Source organism: Nothoprocta perdicaria, unplaced genomic scaffold (genome assembly GCF_003342845.1).
Source record: "Nothoprocta perdicaria isolate Ctin4 unplaced genomic scaffold, notPer1 scaffold_77, whole genome shotgun sequence".
Lineage (NCBI taxonomy): Eukaryota > Metazoa > Chordata > Aves > Tinamiformes > Tinamidae > Nothoprocta > Nothoprocta perdicaria.
The window spans coordinates 2,629,927-2,641,620 of record NW_020456054.1 but is presented as its reverse complement, the minus strand read 5'-3'; the positions used below and the strand labels follow the sequence as shown (position 1 = coordinate 2,641,620).

The window sequence follows — 11,694 nt, the reverse complement described above, 5'->3', positions numbered from 1 at the left end:
TCTTAACATCCCGTGCCAGATTCAATTCCACTTGTGCCTTGCTTCTATAATGCTTGCTTCTATATATACTATATATACTTGCTTCTATATATACTTGCTTCTATAATGAATCTTTATATTTTCTTGATCCTGTGACTCTCAGCCAGTTTCTGAGTGGAAAAGAACTTTGAATCTAATATCTCTACTGCAGAACAGGTACTCCAGTGAAAAAAGAAAAGAATTTATATTTTATATATATAAAAGTTTTTCATCAATCTTCAGTTTTCAACTGAGACATCTATTTCAGCATTTCTTTGAAAAGGGGTGTGCTTGTAGCTGAGAAAAGTTTTAAAGATGAATTCAGAAGGCTTTTGCTCTAGTCATTTACTGTCTATAGCGCAGGACAACTATTTTTAACACATGAAAGGAAAGTTTAGTTACCTACTTTTCAACTAAATGAATAATAAAGTAGGTTTTCAGAGGTAATGAGTAAGCCACATGCTACTTTGAACTATTCCAAAAGTCAAGATTTTCAAGTGTCTACCTTGAAACAATACTAAATCATGTAAATATTTTGATGGCGTGGTAATAAAAGATCTCAATTAAATCACTGACTCCAAATGTGCTGAAATAAATTGGCCAGGACTTGTGTCAAATATGAAAATTGTTATCTCTCACTATCACTAATAACATCTTTGCAGTGCAAACTGTTACTTGAAAACTTCTTTATGTGAGAGCAAAAATAAGAGTGGATATATACTTCATGAAGAAGGGGTACAAACCTACATGTACATACAATATCACAAAAATCATAGAATCATAGAATCACAGAATGCTTAAGGTTGGAAGGGACCTCAGAGGTCATCTAGTCCAACCCTTACACAGGGTCACCTAGAGCATGTGGCACAGGGCTGCATCCAAGCGGGTTTTAAAAATCTCCAAAGAAGGAGACTCCACAACYTCTCTGGGCAGCCTGTGCCAGGGCTCTGTCACCCTCACAGTCCAGAAGTGTTTCCTTAAGTTCCTGTGGAACTTTTGGTGCCTCAGCTTGTGGCAATGCAAACACCATAATAAAATTTGTATTTATATATAGCAGGAGGTTTGTGCAACAAGTTGGGGAACTACAATTGGGGTTTTTGAAATCAGACTCTTGAGGAAATGCAATTATTCCAGTTGTGACAAGTGCTTCAGCTGCCCCTCTGAAAGCAGTCCTGCTTCTTTGGGTACACAATTACATACATTGTTGCCTATAATCTTGTTATAATACGGTATSTGGAAATCTGGCCCTGCCTATTATACATGCTATATATTTTTTAATTTCAAGGAAAAATATTCAGTTGTTTCCAGTCAAATTGCTGAAAATTCTCACACTACTGAAGATATTAAAAACAAACTTGATGAATTAAATTCACTATCGAACATGAAGGAAATGCAGTTGGAAAATACAGAAAAATCTATAATTGATTTGGGGTAAGAGCTACCTCTTATATGATTTTTTTATGTTATGTTATTACTTTTACAGTATTATTTCTARGAAATATAACAGAATTTTCCTCAATGATTTGAAGGTGTTTTTGTTTGGCGATTGCTTGCTGTTTTAATGCATCTGTGGAAGTCACTCATGATAAATTGTCTGCCTACCAAATGGAATTTCAGGCATCAGAATTACTTCTGGAAATCTAATAATATTCATGGTCAGTTGCATCCTTAATTAATGGAAGATTCCTCCCATTCTCTGTTTTCTGTGGTTTAAGAAATGTGGGCCAATTCTTACTGTGACTAATGAGTCCCCAAAATAGTCTCAAAGGGCTCTAGTCAACTGAAAGTGCAGGCTGCTTTCTGGGCCACGCAAGCCTTGGTGGGCTKACTGCACAGCAGGCCTTCTCTTCAAGGAGAAAGGTCAACCCGCTGTGCAATGCCACAGAGAAAGCAGCTTGTGGTGTGGAGTCATACWGGACAGGTAAATTCTGGAAGGAAGAACCTTGGGTGAGTATATTACATTTCCCTGTCTGTGATCTCCTGCACTGACGTAGTGTTGGTGTTGCAAGACTATTCCATTAGATTCTTGACTGGAAAAAAAAAAATAAAGCAGTTCTCTATGTAAATTTTTAATTAAATTATTAATTTTTAATAATTTAAATTATGAATTTTAAATTTCTGTATGTGAGTGGATGTTCCTTTTTACAACTCTTTATTCAAACATAATGATGCAGAGGGACCTCAAGAATGGAAAGCATCTTTCCATCACTCAAAACCACTTCAAGTCAGTCGTTTCATACCAGTTAGATTCAGACTTGCAGAAGGAGTCATATTTTTTTKGTTCTTTCTAAAAGGTTTTCATTATGTAAATTACATTACATACATACAATTGTGTACATTATCTATTAGTAAATTAAACATKAAAATGATAAGTAAGTTCTCTAAAATACTGTAGCAAAGTATCTCAATTAAATAATTAAACATTTTTCTTCCAAAGGAAAAAATTAAGTGATGTGATGTGTAAGCAGCAAAATGTTCAGATGGTATTTAATGATCTCCATGATRAGCTAGCTGAATATGAAAAAAGATTAAATCAGGAAGAAAAGACGTATGGAAAGTTACTGCAGACTAGAAAGAAGAACTTGACAGATCTGGAAGTGAGTATTATTAGACCTGTATTATTTTATATAAGAAGTAAACTAACCTTTGGGTTCATTCTGTCTCCTTTTAGATGTGCAGTTTTATCGAAAACTTAAAATATATAATATATTCTTGTCAGCATGCAAAATAATATGGCTAATGAAATAAATCATTGTTTTTCTGTGGTAGGATTTTGTATTTCTGAGAACAAGTGATTTTGAGAAAAATTATAAAATTGTTCATTTGATTTTGCACTTTTAATTTTCTGTTAATATTTAAGGTTATTGCATACTTTATCTTCAGTGTTATCTTTAACTTTGATTTGTGTATATCTCTGGAAAGAAAGAAAGCTCTCCTACAAACTTAGTTTTGTACAACTTCTTATAGGAAAAACTTCTTATTAATCATCCTTTTCACTAACTGTTCAGTATAAAATCTCACAGCCTCAATAATGTGCAATTTTTCATCACTTCCTTACAAGCACAGTGTTCAGTGTGTACAGGGTTAAGAGTGGGGCAGGCAAACTTTGTTTTTTTAGATAAAGCTGTTTCCGAACTGTCAAGAGCTGCTCAGTAATAGGACGCCCATCTGGATCTCAGATGCTGCAGTTGATACCAGGCAGATGGGAGCCAGAGTCTGTGTGGATGTAACTGAGGAATCAGAGGCTTTTGAAATAGAAGTATGAAAGGTACTGTAGCTAGTACAAAATCTTCAGAGAAATCAGATGCAGTAAAATTCTCTGACTTTCTTTCTGAAATATGCCCATTTTTTTTTGGTCCTAAAATTAGAAAAATACTTAATTTCTTATGTTTATTTTCTCATTGTTTTTGTGAGAGAATGGCCATATTAAAATATTAGTCCTTCCTTTGATTAGGGAGTTATCTTTAGGTTAATATTTTTACATTTGCGGGTGTGTTAAAAACAGTATAAATATTAAATTTTGGTCCTGCATTTTCTACTTTTGTGTTCATTGTATACTTTTCTTAAATAACTTAAAAATAGCTGAAATAAATTAAAACTAGTTGTCTTTAATATTCATTTTTAGTTTCCTTTAATTGCTTCTTTCATTGAATTATTTTCTGTTATGCAAAAAGATGCAAAATTAGTATACAATAATATAAATCCTGAAATCTCCTTTCATACTGGTAGTTTAGAAAACTTTTACGCTAGTTTTTATTTTGTCTCAGTGCTGCATGGCCGAGGGTGAGGTTTATTAGGCTGTTGCAGACTTGGTTTGCTTGTTTTCACAAAATCTATATTGACTAGGTTATAAAAGAAAATGAAATAACAATAAACCACTTTTTTTTTAGGGGAAATTTCTATTTTATTATTTTTAACAGAGATACTAATATATTCAAAACGTTGTATTTGCTATTGTTATTTTAATTCTGAGGTCAAAAACACTTTCTAGTATATGGCCTATCTCATATTCAACTTAACTTTAGAAATCACTCTAAGAATATTCCAGTGAGGAACCTTTCTTAGCTCCTTCTCCAGCACATCAAGACTTATTTTTTTTGGTTCCCTGCTTCATCTAGTATCTACTTCCATCTATCTTACATACTTACTGAGTTATGGGTAAGAGTATTTCTTTTTTGAATTAATGTTAGTACATTTTTTTSTTACATAGCAGAAAGGGTGTTCCACTTTTTGATGGAACGTATTTCTGGTCTCTATGATTCCATCTCCTCTTCCCCACTGCAGCTGAAATGAAGGCAGAACATAACACCTTTTGAATATTTACTATCTTATTACCCAGTTATTTTAAATTCTTACTTCATTATCTTTGTGGAAAATGCGGATATAAGCATTTATTCACAGCAACSAGAAAATAACACTAATCCATTTGCAAATGTATAAAAAACCTGAGAAAAAAATACATCTGATATACTTYTATTAAATAAGAAAGGTGCCTCTTTCTCTCCCTCACTGAATTCATTCCATCTACTGTCCTTTTGTGACAGAAAAATATTCACAGTATCTGTCTTTGTCCATGTCTTACACTTCATGAATTACCTTTTAGAGAGCCTTTTGTGGGAGAGTGCCCCCATYAGAAATCACCTCATGGTGCCTTTGGCTTTCGTAAGTGTAATTTTCCCTTTCAGAATCTACAGAGAATTTAATTTTTCTTCCCAAATTAATTTTTCTTTCTTTTCCTCTTGGCAGATAGAATGGCAATTCCTTGTAATGCAAAGAAGTATTGCTTCATGTTCCCAGAGAAGCAGATTTCTATTTTTCATTCACATGGTTATCTTCTCTCTTTATCTGATAACTAGAAGTTCTTCACCCCTGTGAGGAGTAAAATTCTTCTCTTCCATGTATTACAGTAGATTTCATAATCTTCTTCTTCTTCATTGCAATTGCTGCAATAGCAAGAATTTTTATAAAGCCATTTAAATAGGATAAAAGTGTGTGGTGTGTTACTGACAGCCAGCACATGGTCATTGATGACTATGAGCTGTCAGTGTTGCAAGTAATTGTCTCCTCCCAGATTCTAGACTTGCTTTTTGTTTTTTTTTAATAAGTTCATAACTTTAATCAGTTCACATAAGTCCTAAGTGACTCTAGTAGTGTTTCACTGTGTTTTCTTCTCTGTAAACTTTTGGTTATAGATATTATCATACATCATCCCTTCTTCGCACGTACTTAAAGGGTTAAGAATAAGGTATTTTTGTAGGTTTCCATTTATCAGAGAATATGGAGTAGGAAGAGACAGTAACATTCTTCAGGACAGCTTAGAAGCATTGACTGTTTAGTTTACAAAAGATAAAAAATGATTAGACATCTTTGGAAAAATCCATAATGAAAGATATAAGAGATTTTCTGAAAATGATTACCGAAAAAAAGATTACCGAAAAATATAAAGGACTTTTTAGGTGTTGTACTGTTACCTTACAGAATTTGTCGTAACTAGATACTGGTAATYAGTAAGATTCTTAAAATGCAACATAATTAGGAGTCTTGCTGAGTATATACAAATCTGCATGCAGCATTATTGCATATAAAAATAGATAGCTAGGAAGTTAAGAACCTCTTTGTGTTAGATATTGAATAGGTTGTGAATTCATGTGCAGTAAAAGCAAGTGTATGCAGATGAATTTCTATACTGTCCCAGGTCCCTCTGTCTCTGCCCCAGTTGACAACAACAGGTCTGGGTATTTTAATTTTTAATTGCTTAAGATTTCATTTGGAAGTGCAGCTGAACTTACCAGTTCTTAGGCTAGATCAATTGGCTGTTCGATCACTGTCCCTGTATTTATATGACTTTTTATTATTTTTTAAAGTTTTCTTTTAAGCCCAGTAACTTTGAAGGGGTTTTCTTTTTTGTTCTGGCTTATGCCAAAGCATGAATTTCCCTTGAAGACATTCAACAGTGTGTTTGAAGAATACATATGTTCAGGATCCAAACTGGGTAAGYGATGTTCCACTCCTAATTCAGCTGGCAGTGATTTCTTTTTTAATACCAGCTGTTGTCACCTCACAAATTTGTAATAATGAAGAGTGACATGTATTGGTGACACCTAGTTTTTCTGCAACATCTTCCATACATTACCATACATAAGGGATTCTTTGCTATTTTATCTGCTTGCTTAAATGTAGACCAACTCTAATCAATAGAAACCTGCCCATGGTTGAGARCTGTGCTCACTTTGCAAGATAAGGGAGCAATACTTAAAAATACAAAGAGATCACTTACTACAAAATAAATGCTGAATGAATGAATCAGTGCAGTATTTTTCCTTYTGCCTTAGTCTTTATGATGGTGATATATTTTTTATAAAAAGTCTGTTCTCTTCAGACCACCACTRCAGTTCCCGACTGTAGAAGGTCAAGGAGAGCCTATAAATGGGGAGAGCAGGTTTGCAAGTGTCTGGCATAAGYGAAATATGACATAAGCACATCTCTATTTGGTCTTACTGAAAATTGGCAAATGCTATCTAACTGACTGAAAACAGTCTCATGCAGCATTTTGTAATGTATGCAGCATGAATGTCTTTGGAAAAAAAGATACACATCTGTTTTCACTGGTGTAGTATTACATAGGCATTACAAGGAAGTATGATGGGTTTTGTAACATTAATGTAGAAGAGAGAAACTGTTTGGAGAGAAAGGAGGAGGCTTAAGGTACTTTAATGCTTAGCAGATGACTTGAAAAAGCAGTGAGTTTGAGAGTGTCTTCATTGTTCGAAAGTAAAATATAACATAAAAGTTCCGTTACTGAAATGGATAAAATGTCCTTCTAGCCCTTTAGTATATTTTCATTTGATGATGAAAAAAGAATCCTGATACATGGTTGAACTTTCAAAAATCACTGCTCTAGAGATTTTCTGGGATGAGCAGATGCTGTGACCTGGTAGTTTTCGGGGACTTTTCCTCTTGAGGTTGCTTAAGAATTTAGGAAGAAAATACACAAGTGAGGGGAGAAGCCCAGGAGCATTTGAGAAAAAGAACTGTATGGTGAGCAGACCAAAAAAAATGAACCATCATCACAGAAAACTGCTATGATGCTCTAATGCAATGTGGAAGTACTTTGTGATAGATTAGGGGGTTGTGCCACCCAGTGTGGAACACTGATCTTTGATCTGTTTTTACAGATTCTGATTCTGTGGGCCTGAATCYGAGTGAAACAGATAGGAAACAGATAGGATAGGAGAGATATGAGAGAGATTGATAGATAATGGAATAAGACAGTTTTTAGGGTGAGAGATGAGTGACTGAAAAAACAGTCCTCACAGTGGAAAAATCAAATACAGGAAGCTTCTAACTTAAAGAATATAGAGGATTTTACTGCAGGAAAGAAGTTCAAGATATTCTGATTTAGGATTCCTAGAAATTCTTGTCAGGCATTACATTGAATAACAGCTATTGTCTTCATAGTTGAACAAACTAAAGTATTTTGTTTCAAGTATCATGAAGTACGAAACTAAAAGGGGAGGTTCCTAAACAGGCTGTGAATATGCATGACAACATTTCACACCTATCCATAACTAACCCAGTTCAGCACAAGTATTGTTTAATGTGTGAGAGGTACTGTTATACGCTAGGTGAGTTAGAGCAAGATTTTGCCTCTGAAAATTGAAAGCTATTTGGTACTCCCTTCTATTTATGTAGAAATACAGATGTAGGTGCCAAGATATAGAGCCAGAAGCACAAAGCTAGTGGTGCAGCTTGGAAGTGAAAAATAGCCATCATCTTTGTTAGCTCATTTTTTAAGGTAGGATGGAATGAACTATTAGACCTTAAGCTGTAAAGAATGATGCAGGAATAAATGAAAACACTAGTGAGATTGATCTTAGAACTCTAAGAAGTCTAAATAATGTCCTTTTACTGCTGACTTGTATATTTCGTGAGGATAAATGAAAGCCAATAAGTGAGAACCAGAGGATGTAAAAACTTTTTGCCAAGATACAGAAGCCTCAAATGGCTTGACAAGAAAAGAGGACAGTGACATTTCTATTGGAACAAGAAGACCCTCTCTTCTGGAGACTAAAAGGGACTGCGAAGTCCATAAATGAGATTTGTTTTCTCTTACCCAGTCTCATAAACTGACCAGGAACTAGGAGAGAAAGTTAGTGAAGAAAGTAGAATCTCTAGCTGTCCATGTTATGAATGGAAATGAAGAATGGTCCTGGCATGGGACAATTTTCAGAAGAARCAATGAGGACAATTTTCAGAAGCACAGATATTGTAAGGGCAAAGATATTTGTGAGGAGACCCTTGCAGTGCCCTGAGGGATGGGAGCAGTTTATTCATGATCAGGACTGAATAGGATGAGAAGCTGAAAACTCTGCTTGATTCTTGCCTCCCTCCTGTGGAAAACTTACGATTTGGCTAGCGAGGTGAGTCACTGTTTTTACAGACCTCCAGGCTTTTGTCTTATTGCTTGAGAAAGTGTTGCCAAGTGGTGAGATTGACACATCAGCTCATAATCATATAACACTTACATGACAGCCAAATATAAGGTTTGGTTTATGTTATACTGACATGCTTACTACTGARTGAGGCAAAAAATACTTGTATTGTACTTGGTTGGAGTTATAATTGATTGGCATATTTGATCACTGTGTTATTTGTAATTACTAACACAGCATCTCATATTCTACAGAGATAGTGCGGTCCCCAGTTTTTGCCATTTGATTCAGTGCTGGTATGTGTGGTAGTAAACATATAGGTAAGACATAGCGTAGCATCTTTGACATAGCAATTCATAATGAGTATAGAATCATGTTCAGAGCAGTCATAATGTACCTTGTTCTCTTAACCTCAACATGTGCCTGCTTGGTCTTATTTTCTGCTACTGGTATGATTATTGTACTTTAAATAAGTAGCTGTAAGAAGGATTATTTGGGCTTTTGAGCATTGAGCAAGACATTTTGAATGACCAAAGCCAAAAGCCTCTTGAAATGTTAAAATTTAACCTCATTACTATTTGCTATTGGCCACATGATGAATTTTAGCTTTCTTTTTGCTTTTCAATGGTAGTAATAGTCATAACTTCCTAAGTGCATTAGTTAATGTTAATATTTTGCTAAAACAAATCCTCAATAGTCATTAGTGTAATTTCCTATTATTTCATTTAACTGATGAATGATCTTGTAAAAGACAATGATAAGTTCTTCTTTACCATTTACCTTAAATTTGTACACACTGCAGTTGTGTACACACACAGTACAAACTGTGTTACATATCAAATTGAATAGGATTTTGTCAACAAAAGCTCCTAATGAACAACAGTTCACTAGGAAGTTCTTTTAATAGAWTGACAAAAGTAGCTACTTAGCACGAAGTAGAAAGTTTAAAAATGTGGGAGTGTATTTGTTTGAATTTTGACTCTAAGATTCCTAGGCATTAAAAATGAATTTTGAATCAGTTATTCTTGAACAAAAGATATTCTGAAACTTTCTTGATCTTGACTGTTTTGTCCATAATCTGAATGTTTTTCATTTTAAAATGCTTTTATTTTAAATCAGTTTGTTCCTATGAGCACTTCATCTTCTACAGAATGCATTTTCTCTTTTGAATGATGTGTCAGGAAATCCATGGCTGGTTCWTACAGCTGGTTGTATTTTGATATGTTATGTTGTTCGTATGTTGTCTCGTCAGTTATTGAGAGTATTGCTAATGAAATAATCTTCAAAATGGCATGGCTCAGAAGGGCTTGCTACAGAAATAAGGTAATATACTGCTTAAGATTGGATTACGAAATAGGGCAAAACTAAGTTACATCCAAGGAGCTGTTTATCGTGATGATATTAGATAAAATCTGCTGGCCATCTTTTATCATTTGCTATTCGTCTATTTAGGTCATCTCTTCTTCTAGGAATTGTTTTTGGTCTTGCTGCTCAAATAATTTTAGAGGTGTTTCCATCTTTTATTTTCAAAAAATTCTACTAATCGATAGCAATGATATTGAAATAAGAGCTTTATTACAACATATCCATGTAAACACACGACTAACATTTTAAGGTATATGGCAAAAGAAGATTTGTTTAAACTACAGAGAGCCACCACTCCCTYCAGGCTCTTTTGTCTGTGTGTGGGGTAACAAATAGGCTGGCTATAAAATTGCCTTTAATTAGTTGACTCAATGGCTTCCAAYGGTGTGCTGCACTGGCATGGGGGACTCCCATGTTACAAGATAGACTTTGGAATCTTACTCCATGCTCCTGGGTAGACTTAGCATATTACTGCCATGCTGTCCTGTGGGAAGTGCTGGCAGTATTACCCAAATAACCATCCCACTGGTTTTATTGGCTCATCGGGAAGTCATATACTTTCCCCTCTGAGGAATATGTGTAGTTAGAGGTTGGGTGCCATGACCGTAATAACAATTTGAGTGAGAATCAAAGAGATTTAAAAGAGACGGTTAATAGAATTTTTAAATGATATTTTTCTGTTTCTTTGAATAAAAAAAAAGCCATATGCATAATAACTGAAAAAAATAGCCCTCATGTATGTTAAAAGAGCATCAGTTAGTATTGCAGTAGTCTAAAAAGTGTGTGAGTGTATATAAATTATTATTTTGGACATATAAAATACACATATATTTCATATATATAATGTATACATGTGTCTGTTGTATATGCATATACTTAAACAYGAAGACTGTTTCAAGAATGCAAGACAAGTTTTACTTGAAGTTCTTCACTTGTAATCATGTTTTCATATAATCTAAAATCCAGCACAAGACTGAAAAATGCCTATTGAAAAATCCTAATTAAACTCTGAAAACATAACTGCTCTCAAGCTGACGTGAATTCTGCTCTCAAGCTGACGTGAATAAGAATTGCAGTTTTAGGGACTTCTGAAATGTGTTCAATCTTTCTCTCAGATTCTAAGGATTAATTTTAAGAATTGAATTTTGACTGGTTTGTGATACAATGTGTCAATGCAGTGCAAGGAAGCCATAAGACGGCCTTAAATGTTACTTGAATATAGAAATTTACATTAAGGATAAAATTCTTGATTGGTGACAAGATGGCTCCTTTTTGAGAGGCAGGTGTTGTGCAGGATTTAAAAGGTTACATTTACCACTTCAAGTGATGAAACTAGTCTTTGAGGGATTTTTGCCAACTGCTTGTATCTTATTCTAGCTCCTAAATTAAAATAATGAATTACCTCTAGCCAATTTGGAGTTTTAGGATCATGATAGAATTAGAGTTGGTTTAGCTCTTTCCTAAGTCACTGGGTGTCAGTTCAGTGACACATTTCTGCATACTCTCAATGTTTAATTGATACCAAAGTCCCTAAATAAGTCTCTGAATAGCATAATGCTGTTACCATCTTTATTATATATTTTTGTTGTAGGTAGTGTTTTTGGATATATTTATGACACACTCTGGTACTGTGCTGTATTTTATATCCTTTTGTTTTATTTTAGATTAAACTTTCAAAATGAGTATCAATATGGGGCAAAAAGTTTGAGRAATTCATGTGTGGATAAGTGTTTTGTTCATTAAGAAAAAAAGTAGAATTATGAACTAATCATCTTTCTGCACTTAATATTTTTAATACTTTATCTGTTGTTTAAGCAAAATAGTCAAAACATTGTTACCCTCTAAATTCATRTATCTAACAGAAGCTTTCTTTTTTCTA

At 34.2% G+C, this 11,694-nt stretch overlaps 1 long non-coding RNA gene across 1 annotated transcript; it reads left to right on the top strand.

The window, feature by feature from the left end:
• The first annotated feature begins 1,385 nt into the window (after positions 1 to 1,385).
• Positions 1,386 to 2,510, top strand: LOC112957851. Its single transcript, XR_003251281.1, has 2 exons — positions 1,386 to 1,449; positions 2,456 to 2,510. It is a non-coding gene; the product is annotated as an uncharacterized LOC112957851 (long non-coding RNA).
• Positions 2,511 to 11,694: the final 9,184 nt, after the last annotated feature.